This window comes from Lynx rufus, unplaced genomic scaffold (genome assembly GCF_022079265.1).
Source record: "Lynx rufus isolate CCGP_SWC_20201006 ecotype Redwood Valley unplaced genomic scaffold, mLynRuf1.p SCAF_16, whole genome shotgun sequence".
NCBI lineage: Eukaryota > Metazoa > Chordata > Mammalia > Carnivora > Felidae > Lynx > Lynx rufus.
The window spans coordinates 2,346,870-2,360,521 of record NW_025814830.1 but is presented as its reverse complement, the minus strand read 5'-3'; the positions used below and the strand labels follow the sequence as shown (position 1 = coordinate 2,360,521).

The 13,652-nt window shown below is 38.8% G+C and overlaps 1 pseudogene; it reads right to left on the bottom strand.

Annotated features, from left to right (window-relative positions):
* Positions 1-8,285: 8,285 nt before the first annotated feature.
* LOC124511686 (vomeronasal type-1 receptor 2-like) lies at positions 8,286-13,652 on the bottom strand (annotated as a pseudogene).

Genomic DNA, 13,652 nt, shown 5'->3' with positions numbered 1-13,652 from the left:
ACATTTGGCAAAATCCAACATGCTGTCATAATAAAAACACTCAACAAATGAAATAGAAGGGAACTTCCTTAACCTGATAAAAGGTATCTACAAAAACTGAAACTAATGTAATGGTGAAAGACTGGTTGCTTATCACATAAGATCATGAACAAGACAAAAATATCCACTCTTGCCACTTCTTTTCAACCTTGTGATAACAGCTCAGAGTAATTAGGCAAGAAAAATGAAAAGGCATGCAGATTGGAAAAGAAGAAGTAGAACTGTATTTGCAGATGATATGACCTTCTATAGGAAATCCTAAGAAATCCACTAAAAAAAAAAAGTCTAATAAACAAGTTCAGTAAGATTGCAGTATGCAAGATAGATACACAAGAATAATTTGTATATCTGTACATTGGCAGATAAATGTTGGTAAGGATGAGATACCGGACTCTTCATATACTGCTGATGGGAATGTAAATGGTATAGTCACTTTGGAAAACAATGTGTTGGTCCCACAGAGTTACCATTTTGCCCACTCATTCCACTCCTAGGTATATACCCAAGAGAATTGAAAACGTACGTCCTTACAAGAACTTATACGCAATTATTGGTAACAACATTCTGGACAATAGCCCGAATGTGGAAACCACCCAAATGTCCATCAACTGATGAATGGACAAATGAAATGTAGTGTGTCCATATAATGGATATGACTCAGCCATAGAATGAATGAAGTATTGATACATGCTACAACATGGGTGAATTTTGGAAACATGTCAGGTGAAAGCAGCCAGACGTAAGAGGCTGAATATTGTAGGATTGTTTTACTTGTACCTTTGGTGTCATTTCTAAGAAATCATTGCCAAATCTAATGTCATGAAGGTTTTGACCTATGTTCTCTCCTAAGAGTTTTACAGTTTTAGCTCTTACATTTAGGTCTTTGTTTCATGTTGAGTTAATTTTTGTATATGGCGTTAAGTAGGGATCCAACTTTTTTTTTTTTTTTTTTTTTTTTGCCTGTGGGTATTCAGTTTTCCTGGTACCATTTGTTGAATGGTCTTGGCACTCAAAAATCATTTGACCATAAATGCCAGTACCATGATATTTTGATTACAGTAGCCTTGTTTTCAAATCAGGAAAGTGAGTCCTAGCTTTGTTCTTTGTTTTGGTTTTTAGGGGCCCTTGAGATTCCATATGAAGTTTGGGATGGGTTTTTCTTTTTCTGCAAAAAACATCATTGAGGTTTTGATAGGGATTGCATTGAATCTGTAGATGGCTTTGGGTCATAGTGACATTTTAGCAATAGTAAGCCTTCCATTCCATGAACAGGGAATACATTCCCATTTATTTAGGTCTTTAATTTCTTTCAGAAATGTTTAGTAGTTTTCATTGTAGAAATCTTTCACCTTAATTAAATAAGGTTAATTCCTTATTTTATTTTTTTTATGCTCTTATAAATGAAATTGTTTTTGTAATCTTTTCAGATTGTTCATTGCTAGTATATAGAAATGCACCTGATTTTGCTGTTGACTTCTTATTTTGCTACTTTGCTGAATTCATTCATTCTAACAGTTTTATTCTGGAATTTTTAGGCTTTTCTACATAGAAGATCATATCATCTGCAAACAGATAATTTCACTTTGTCCTTTCCAATTTAGATGCCTTTTTTTTCTTGCAGATTTATTCTGGTTACTATATTTATCATTATATATTGAATAGAAGTGGTGAGAGTGGGCACCATTGTTAATCTCAGGAAAAGCTTCGGCTGTAACTCTTGAGTATGAGTTTTACAGTTGTGGGCATATTATATATGAAGAAGTATATATGGTTGTGGGCATATTATATATGACCTTTATTTTGTTGAGGTACATTCCTTCTGTACTCAATTTGTTGAGAGTTTTCATTATGGAAAGATACTGAGTTTTAGGTGCTTTCTGCAACTATTGAGATGATTCTGTAATTTTTATTCTTCTATTAATGTGGTCTGTCACATTTATTGATTTGCATATGTTGGACCATCCTTATATCCCAAGGATAAATCTTATTTGATTGTGATGTATGGAACTTTTAATATGCTATTAAATTTGGTTTGCTAGTTGGTTGTTGAGGATTTTTGCATCAATATTCATCAGGTATATTGACCTGTAGTTTTGTTTCCTTGTAGTGTCCTTCTCTGACTTTGGTATCAGGGTCTTGCGGACCTTGTAAAATGAGTTTAGGAGTATTCCCTCCTCTTCAACTTTTTGGAAGAGTTTTAGAAGGACTGTTGTTAATTCTTCTTTAAATGTTTGGTAGAATTGACCTGTGAAATGAACTGGACCTGAGTTTTTCTTTGTTGGGTTTTTGATTCCTTATTCAGTCTCCTTATTATTGGTCTGTTCAGATTTCTGTTTCTTCAGTATCCAGGAATGGTAGGTTGTATGTATCTAGGAATTTATCTGTCTTCTAGATTATCCAGTTTATTAGCATATTATTTTGCATAGTAGTTTCTTATGATCCTTTGTATTTATGTGGAATCAGTTATAATGTTTCCTCTTTCATTTACAATTTTTCTGAGTCTCTTTCTTGATTTGTCTAGTTAACAATTTGTCAGTTTTCTTTTTTAAAGGAACCAATCCTTAGTTTCACTGATTTTCTTTTGTCCATCTTGTCTCTATTACACTTTTTTCTGCTCTGGTCTTTATTATTTTCTCCCTTCTGCTAGGTTTCTTTTAGTTTCCTGAGATATGATGTTACATTGCTTATATGAGATCTTTTTTTTCTTAATGTAGGCATTTTCTTAATGTTGGTGTCTGTGCATTACATAAACTTCCGCCTTAAAAGTGTTTTGCTGCATCTTATAACTTTCGGTATGTTGTGTTTCCATTTTCATTTGTCTCAGTATACTTTCTGATTTCCCTTTTGATTTTTTTTATTTGTTGGTTCAGGAGTGTTAGTTTTCACATTTTTGTGAATTTTCCAGTTTTCTTCTTTTTATTGATCTCTAGTTTCATGCCATTATGTGTTGGAAAAAATATTTGATAGGATTTTAGTCTTCTTAAATTTGTTAAGACTTGCTTTGTAGCCCAACGTATGATCTGCCTTATAAAACGCTCCAGGTACACTCGAAAAGATTGTTTTCTGGTGCTGTTGGATAGAATGTTCCATGTATGTCTGTTAGGTCCATTGGGCTATAGTGTTCTTTAAGTCTGCTATTTCCTTGCTGATTTTCTGTCTGGATGATCCATCAATGTCGAAAGTGGGGTATTGAAGTCCTTTTACATTATCGTATTATTGTATTTTCCCCTTCATCTCTGTCAACATTTGCTTTAAGTATTTAGGTACTCGAGGACTGGCTTATATATATTTACATTTGTTGCATCCTCCTGATGGATTGACCCCTTTATCACTATATAGTGACCTTGTTTGTCTCTTGTGACTGATACTGCCTGAAAGTCTATCTTATCCGATAGAAGTGTAGCCACTCTTGCTCTCTTTGGTTTCTATTTGCATGGAATATCTTTTTCCAACCCTTCACTTTCAGCCTATGTTTATCCTTTCTTCTGCTCTAGACTGTTGTTCAACCCTGAAGTAAATCTTTCAGTTCAGTTGTTTTATCCTTTGGCTCCAGGATTTCTGTTTGATACTTTTTTCTTTCTTTTTTTTTTTTTTTTAATTTTTAAATGTTTATTTTTGAGTGAGACATAGAGACAGAGCATGAGCAGGGGAGGGGGAGGGGTAGAGAGAGAGGGAGACACAGAATCTGAAGCAGATTCCAGACTCTGAGCTGTCAGCACAGAGCCCGAAGCTGGGCTCGAACCCATGAACCGTGAGATCATGACCTGAGCCGAAGTCGGACACTTAACTGACTGAGCTACCAGGTGCCCCAGATACCTTTTTCTCTTTTTTAATATTTCTTCTGTCTTTGTTGAAATTCTCACTTTGTTCATGCATTGTTCTCCTGACCTCATTCAGTAACCTTATGATGGTTATTTTGAATTCTTTGTCAGGTAAATCATATTATTTCCATTTCATTAGAGTTGGTTTCTTGAGATTTATCTCATTCCTTTGTTTGAGATATATTTCCCTGTTTCATCATTTTCCTTGACTCTGTGTTGGTATCTGTGCATTAAGAAAAACCCAGCCACCTCTACCAGTCTCCATGGACTGGTCTTGTAGATTCTGGGAGTCTCTCAAATCTTCACACTAGTCCGAAATACCATCTTTGTTGTAGTAGCCCCAGGCATCTAAAATATGCTGGGTCCTGTCAGTCTGAGACAGATGAGACAGAAGCCAGTCCTTCAGGCATCCCACAGAGAAGTTGGGACTTTGGATATGTGGTCCATTCTTTCTCTGCCCAGGGAGAATATGGTATCTGAAATTTTTCTTCTGCCTGTACTGTGTTGAGCTGAAAGAGGGGTTATGGCGCCTGCTTGTATGTTGGTTTAAACCTGTGTTTATTCTCACTGGTCTCCAGGCATCTAGAATATGCCAGGTCCCATCAGCTGTCTGAGACACAAAACAAGCCAGTCCCTTGGGCAGCCTTTGGAAAAGCTGGAACTTTTGACGTTTGATCCAGCTCTTTCTTCCCTAAGGGGAAAGCTAAGAGCTATGCCAGGGGTAGGTATTATGGCAAGGAGACTCAAATTTTCCTACTGGTCTCAGTCTGACTGGTTTGACATTCACCCAGGATGCAGGAACCTCTTAACTAGCTTATGGATTTCTTACAAAAGGAATTCATCTGTTTATGGTTGTTGAGTCACTGAGTCTATTGGGGAAAGGAGCTTTCTGGGCATCCTGTTCTGCCATTCTGCTGACATGACCCTCATAGGCACATTTCCTTTTTGTTTTCAGTAGCCTTTGGCTGTTTACAGGTCAGTGATATGAAAGTATAATGCTTTTTATTCATGCATTTCTGTGTCAGTCTTGATTAACTCCTCAAACATAAATAATAAACTACAGTCAAGCGTTTTGTTTTGGGCCTGCCTCTTACCCATCAGCCTCTTTAACAGGTAGGACAGTACAGGCCCCTAATGCCACCTGGCCCAGCTCTTGGGTAAATTTGTCCCAGGAAGCCTTTTCATATCCCCTGTCATTTAGTATTTTCTGTCATTTTCACTTTAGTCTTGTGGTTGGTGTGTGATGTTAAACCAGGGAGTGACTTTATTTGCAGTTCCTTTATTACTTAGGAAGTTGAAGAGGATTCTGAGGATTCTGAAAGGTCTTTGTAATTGCCTCTTTGAGAACAAAGGTTCATCTCTCTCAGTATCTCATCCTCACTAAGACTGTCAAGAAATGTGAAGAATTGTCTTAGATTTTACCCCATGTGCAAGATAAATCCTGTCTATTTCATGAATGCTGATGGAAGGCATGAGACTCCTGGGTCTAAGATAAGATTTTATCATTTATTTTGTTTATTATTTATTTATAATGACACAGTAAACAGCAAGAGCTTCATGTTTGCATTTGTTCCCCTGGTACTCCTCAAGTCCTATGGTGGTGATGCAAAGAGACCCAGGTGGACGCTGTGCACTTAGTAGGTTTGCATTACCACTGAGTAATGTCAGTGCTTAGGACTTAAGAATCTCAACCTTTTAAAGTTGTTACAAGCAAAACTGCCCAAATTTTTGCCTCAGGGGGAAGCATTATTTTTATGGTGGTCAAGTAATTTGCCCTTTTCCCTGAAGAGGGATATTGTAGGCATTGCCTGAGGCCAACAAAAATCCTTGAAATGATAATTCAGAAGCTGATACCAGCAGTGAAAACACTTAAACCAATGGAGAACTATCTCTCATCTTGGTGCAGCTTTCCCTGTAAAGCAGGGGAAATAATCCTCTGAACAGAAAGTTCCACTGAAGATTTCTGACACCAAGACTAACCTTGATAGTGTGGTACACTGGGGTCGTAAGTATTGAAAGAGATCCAGAGAGAGAATTACCAGGAGGCTGGACAGAAAGCTGCCAAGGCAAGGTGATGTTAAACCAGGTGAGGCAATGATCAGTAACCAAAAAGGAAAACCAAATATCACATTTTATCTTGAAGGGGGAAAAAAAAAAGACTTAAGTCACTACCTATACATAAAACAAATCGTTTCCAAATGGATGCTGATGGAAATTTTAAAGGCATAAATGGTGTTTTGAAAAGGAAACAACACCTATGAGATTTTATAAAAGGACTTCTTAACGACATTAACTATAAAGGAGGACAAATTGAGAGCTGCTACTCATCAAAAGACAGTAAGATTAGAGATAGAGCCAAGAAAGGATTTCCATCCAGTATACTAAAGAACTTTATAAAATTCAGTAAGAAAATGATAGAAAATAAAACAGGAAAAAATGAACAAAATAAAAGCAGACACTTCAAGAAAAAAGTACCCAATATCTAATAACAACAGCAATGAAAAACACGATCAACTTCCTAAGTAATAAAGGAACTGCATATAAAGTCACTACCTGGTTTAATATCACACACCAACCACAAGACTAAAGTGAAAATGACAGAAAATACTAAGCATGAATAAAGACGTGTATAAACTAGGCATGTTGTACACTGTTGGTGGGTATGAAATTCACACAAACGTTTTGGGAAAATTGGCAGTTATCTCCAAAAGCTGAGTAGATACAGACCTGTGGCCCAAAAGTTCTTCTATCACATATGTACCCAACAGAAATGCATACATGTATCACCAAACCACATTGTAGCATTTACATGCCAGTGCAATTCATGATAGCCTCAAACTGAAACCCACTTTTGTGTGCATGGACAGAAGGGTTAACTTGACTGATTGATATTCAGACAAGGGAATTCTAACACCAACAGCATGAGAAAATACAGATAAATTAACAAACGTGGAATTGTATTTAAAAAAAAATTTTTTTTACATTTATTTATATTTGGGAGACAGAGCACAAGGGGGGCATGGGCAAAGAGAGGAGACACAGAATCCGAAGCAGGCTCCAGGCTCTGAACTGTCAGCACAGAGCCCAATGCGGGACTCGAACTCACAAACCACGAGATCATGACCTGAGCCGAAGTCAGACACTCAACTGACTAAGCCACCCAGGCGTCCTGACAAACATGTGGAATTTTAAAAGCCAAATACAAAAGAGTTCCTGCTGTAGGATTCCATTCATACGAATTGCAAAGAGGTGAAATTGTTTTAATCTAGGATCTATACACAGGTGTGTTCAGTTTGGTATTTTAGTGCACTTATGAGCTGTGCATAAATATTTTTATAATACATATCGGCAACTAAACAAATTAGTTGTAAGAAGGTAAATTAGGTTAATATGCAATGGCCCTATATTGTCATCTGTATTAACTATATTAAATAACTTTACATAATGATTAGTTTTTACAAGTACTTTGCAGAATAGTTTTTACAAGTCAATTCTGGGTTGGAATCTATGAGATGTTAAGTTTATAGCACCGATAAAAAGGGGTAAAATGTAGAATTATTAAAATAAACACAGAAGAAGTCAACATTGGAAGAATAAGAAAATAGAACAGGTATCATGAAGCATACATAATAACTTGGCAAATGCTTTCCAGATTTGCCCATTATTAAACTTGAAAGACAATTGGGGTGCCTGGGTGGCTCAGTCACTTAAGCGTCTGACTCCTGATTTCAGCTCAGGTCATGATCTCATATTTGTGAGATCGAACCCCATGTTGGGCTCTGCTGGGCCTGGAACCTCTTGGGATTCACTCTCCCCCCTCCCTCTGCTCCTCCTCTGCTTGCATGCACATGTGAACATGCACACACTCGCTTCTCAAGAAAGAGACTAATTAATCTTGTTAAAGTCAAATATTATTTGACTTAATTTGGATATGTTTATCAAGAGACATAGCTAGGACATAAGAACTAAAGTAGATAAGTGAAAAATACATTCCATGTATTTTGACAGGATAATCAACTAGAAGGGCAAGATGAAGATCAGTATTTTAAATTCTCAGTTTTACATTGTTACATGCAATTTTCCAATACTGTTGCCTGATGGGTAATCATAATCAGATTGGTATGCACATACGCATGTGCAAACACACAGCATACATTTATAATATACAAATATGTGTACGTGTGTGTGTGTTTACCAACACTCTTGTAATGTCACTGTTTTGTACAATCCCAAGGGGGAGGAGTGAGTAAATGACTGAACATTGTGCGAAAACACCTAGTTTACATGTTCCTCCTAGATGAGGGACTTCATATTATTTAGGCAAAGCAGAGCATGGACAAACTGGGGTCTTGACTCATGAGCAGAAGGGCTGATGGTTGGGAAACAGTAATGACTGAAGTGGTACTCAAGAGCATCCAGTTGGTGTTAATCAAAAAGAGACAAAATGACTTGAAAGGTGGAGGAAAGGATGTTACAGTAGACACAGGTGCACACCAGGAGAAGGATGGTTTTGGTAGCTCTGGACTTGGGATGATCTGGAGGAAACATTGGTCCTGTTAATGTGATGAACCACTGCTTGTGTCTGTGCAGAATGAAAACCATCATGGCCCAGATCATGGGCTCCAAACATAACACATCACGGAATGATGACGCTGCATACAGTAAGTCTCTGGTACTGTCCAAGAACAGTATCCAAAATCATTTGTTTTTTGTTTTTGTTGCTCTGTTTACTGGTGATATACATAAGAAAAATTGTGTTTACCAGCATGTGTAGGATTCAGCACAGGAATATGGAGGTGCTTATGTACTTGGGAGCTTTCACTTTATTGTCCACCTGGAGTTCCTGAGACTGATCATAACGGCCTGGAAGACACTCAAGAGGCAGGTGTTACCCGTTGACATGCCGTGCCCACTTCCTGGACATACAAAAAATGTTTGCATCCAAAATCATTGAGGAAATGTCTCAATCCAAAAGGTGTCATTGTGTGGGGACTCCTTTAGGCAGAATGCCCAATGAGTTGGCTATAATGAGGTGCTTAAGTATCAAATCTATGGACCTTGACTTGCAAAGTAAAGGATGATATGATGGTGAAGAAGAGAGAAATTGCCCAGGATTCCAGCTGTGGTCTATGATGATATCATTCCCACTGCCGAATCCCTGGCAGCTATCTTGTCAGTTCCCAGTGACTGAATTTGTCTTCTAAGCTAAAGGACCCTGAATGAGAACAGGTTAGATGTATCACATCAATAGCAATCCAATATTCTCCACTTACCATTAGTTCTAAGAAATGTTGGCTTAATGTTTTTCTTTTACTAAGAGTTTTCCAGAGGTTGAACATATAACTTTTAAAGAGCCCTCATAATGTAAAACCAGTCCTGTGAAGGCACTCATGTGAGTGAAGCCTTCATGCTTCACAAATCTGTGGGGCTGGCACTGCCGTGGCTGTAATTAGCAGATGAAGAGAACATACACACAGAAAGGTTAAGCATTTGTCAAAATTTGCTCCTTAGGGCAGAGTGGGGACTTGAAATGGGTGGGCTGTGTCAAAAATCCAGAAATAGAATTAAAACACCCAAATCAACACATAGTATTTAGTAAGAGTTTATTGTGCATGTGAGAAATGTTCATGAACAGGGAGTTTTCAAAATTAAAACTGATAAGAAGGTCAGGGGCTTAATGTTACAGGATGGCTTGTAAAGGGATTACAGTGGTTGGTTATTACAATGGGGGTTTCCAGATGACAAGGGGTTGGTTAAAGGTGATTGTCTTATGCCATTTTTAGGAAGATAAATTTTTATGATTATCAGAGGCATTCACAAGAAATAACCTATATTTTGCTTATGTTCATGAAATAAGCTAGATTTTAGTTTATTTTATGTGGCTTCAATGGTTTTGTCCGCTCAGGGAATTTTCAAGTCCAGTATCCATTTTGTATGTAATTTAATGGCTGGTAACAAATACAGTGCATTAAACTACTACTCTACTAAAAGCTAGTTCATCAAATCATCCAAATTTCTGTTAGTTTTCATTTTATACCTTGTCAGCTGACTTTAGATGTTTGTTATTGCAGTGTCAGATATAACAAGTTTCCATTTATTTGTAAAGCTTTATAGGCCAGTATCAATTATGAATAAAGCTTTAGAAAGCTTAGGAAATGTAGATGCATTGCTGGCAACAGAATACTACAGGAACCTGCTCCGTGACAAGTTACGTATGATGGATGCAAGACCGGCCTGATAATAGAATGGCAACGAAAAGGCTCATTTGCTTTTATATCAAGAACACAAGTATAATGGCACCTATCACAGAAATTGTGGAATAATCAACAGCATTCCTTACATTTGGGGACATAAAACACCCATATATAACAAAATACTGTAGGCCAGAAACTGAATTATTATTTTTAGATCCCATATTTACTATTAATATCAGAGTTAACTAAAATTATTTGCACCGATGCCATATTCATAAATGATACATGTACAAGATGGCAGGCGTAAAGCATGAAATCTTGTGTATTTTATAAATTGATATAGTAGATTTTTGGATTATAATGAGAATATAAATACTTTAACAGACTTCATTTTTTACATCAGTTTAGGCTTACAGCAAAATTGAGCGGAAGGTACAGAGACTTCCCATATACTCCCTATCAGAATCCCACATTAGCATGGTACCTTTGTAACAAGATGGTAGGAACCAGGCAGTTGCTATGTGAAACACATAATTATTATGTCAACCTTTCCTTTAATGTTCCTCCCCTACATTTAAGAGGGAAAATAGCTTCACCATAATCAATAGACTGCAGAGTTTTCAAGAGACCCATTATGGTCTCCATTAATTGTCTCCAGAGTTAGAGGTAATCTTTCCATTCAAGCCATTACCATTTGGATACACATTCTGTGTGGGATCAGATAATTCCTACAAATTCATCGTACTCTTTATTCCAAGCATGGAGGTATTATAGATGCACCTCTGGTAATCCTGAAATTTTGGTCTGTGATTCCTGTAAAGTAGGCCGGAATGGCAGATTGGTTTCACAACTACATCCTTAAGCACCTTAAAACTCAGTTTTTATTATTACATTAAATACCACCAAACTCTGCCAGAGAGGATTTTACTACATTGCATTTGGAGCCATCAGGTAGGATGTAGAACTCCCAACTCTCTTTACTAGCTCATCCAATACCTCAGGAATTCTCCCTCCTGTGTGCTTTGGCACTGGCCCAGGTTTAAAACCAGAGAATGCCTTTTTCTGACATAGTCACCTATGCAGAATCCTGATATGCCTCCTTCCCGTACAGATTCTGCCTCTCAAACTGAAATAGAAAATACCCGACTCTTTCCTGCTGCCAGGAGAGTGGGCTCAGTGTGATGGTCACTACAGGCAGCCAGACCCTGACATGAGTTTGCAATTTTGTCAGATCATCTCCATCAGAACTGCAATTACCATTTCATCTGTGGCCGCAATGGGAGCATAGGCTTGGGAGTTGAGAAGACTTTTCTGAAACCTTTTTTTCCTCTTGCTAATTACCAAAAACAATTACAAGTTTCTAGTTAGCGTCTCCTAAGAGTATTGGAGTAATTTTGAGAGGCTCTTTCTTTTCCATTATCCCTGGAGGCAGACGGGGTCTCATAGGAGGGACAGCAGGAAATGCCAGGGTCTGCTGTGTGAGGAACTGGCAGCCATTACATGTGTCTCACTGGGATCTTTGCTTCCCCAAGCACTTTCCCCAATGTCTAGTTCTTTCCCAGGCTTCATTCCACTGAGCGTTTAAGTCATTCGCAGAGAAATGGAATGAGACCAAATACTTAGGAAGGGCTTTCAAAGAGATGCAAATAGACAAAGAACATGATGCCAGCAATTTACAAACTGAAACCATTGAACTCAAACATCAGAGTCCAAATTTGGACTCATTTGCACAATTAATTGCCAATTATTAATGGAAATTTTGAAGGAAAATAACCTTTACCATTGTCGACCTCCCTGTAATGATAGGAAGTGGTCACAGAACAATACCCACAGAAGGAAGAGAGAAGATTCTAAAAGGACCCCTCACAAGTAAAAGCAGTGGGATCAGATGGCTTAACAGGGAGATTCTACCATTCCTAAAACTATCATATTAGCCAGTGTTACTTACCTAATTCCAGAGCAGCAAAAAGTTACCAGTTCTCCACACTTTGGCTAAATTTGCAGCATGAGCACTTGATGCTTTGATAATTAAGAAACATAAATTTGGAGTTCAGGTTGGCTCTTTGATTTTTCTTACACACAAACCCACAATTTGATCCGGATTCACCATCCAATCACCCCCAGTTTTCAAGTCAGGGTTTGGAGCTACAATGGTGGGCAGTCCAGATCTCACACACACACACACACACACACACACACACACACACACACACACATTCATTCATACACTTCCACAAAGACACAATTGCATGCACACTCACGCAGTGAAATACACACTCATATGCATTCACACACACACACGAACACTTACTGTGGCATCACCTTAGCTATACGTTCAAACATTCTGGAACACACCACACACAAACTTGCAAACACAGCCTTGACAGTTACTCCTTTTCATAAAACCACACAGAGTCACCCAGCATGTGTACATCTCAATAGCATGTTCTCATACAGAAGATTTATTTTTTTTCAATTTTTGTAAATGCTTATTCATTTTGAGAGAGAGAGCGCATAAGTGCACATGCGTGAGTGGGGGAGGGACAGAGAGAGAGAATGCCAAGCAGGCTCCACACTCATCACGGAGTCAGACATGAGGCTTGATCTCCCAAACCGTGAGATCATGACGTGAGCTGAAATCCAGCCAGACATCTAGCCGACTTAGCCACCTAGGCGCCCCCCAGAAGAATAGTTACACCTCCATACCTCTGGATGCCTAAAAATGGGGCGTTCTCTTTCCACCCTTTATAGTCCTAATCCTGCAATAGCCTACAAAGGCAGTATTTATAATATGCAGCCTTTTAAAAATGCTATAAACAATACCAGCTTAGGTCAGGACATGTGGTAGGAACATTGGGGTGTGTAGGAGAGTGGCAGTGCATGGGTGAGTGACAGAGCAGGTGAGAGAGAGGACACAGGGAAAGAAGGACTTAGGGACTGGATGGTGGTGCAGAGGTCTTGCGAGTGAGGGGAGAAGAGAGGGCAGGAGAAGAAAGAAGGCAGAGGGATAAAGACTGTGTGCTGAATATCACAGGGGCATTGCCATGTTTGCGGGTACAGGGAGACAAAGTGTGCAGGGGAGTGAAGGGTATGAGGCATATTAGGTTCTGGGGAAAGAGGTGCAGAATTTCATGGGAAGCAAGTGGTTAAGGAGGATGAGCACCAAGTAGGGAAGATACTAGTGGCCTGTGGTTGGAATTCACAGGAGACCAGGTCTGCCTTCCATCTATTGTAGTGTCATTCTGTTACATCCCACCATCGAGAGAGTCCTTGAATCTTCCAAAACATAGACTCCTCCTCCCCTGTGTTCTTTATTCCTTGTGGACATGAACCAACTCACCTGTTCCTTTTACCCAGCCCTGCCCTTCGTCACTTCTGCCCACTGTCCCCTGCCAAATATCCCCTTGGTTCCCAGGACTGCTGTAGCCCTTATCACACAGCGCCCAGTATGTGTTGCACCCTCCACTGCTTTGCACACTTACCCTCTGTGTGCCCTCGGGTGCCTGAGTGCCCTTTACACACACAACACCTTTGAACTTCTGTGTGCACTTACCTTCTGCACCCTCTTCCTCTGCGCTCTGTGTCCCCCAAACCCCAT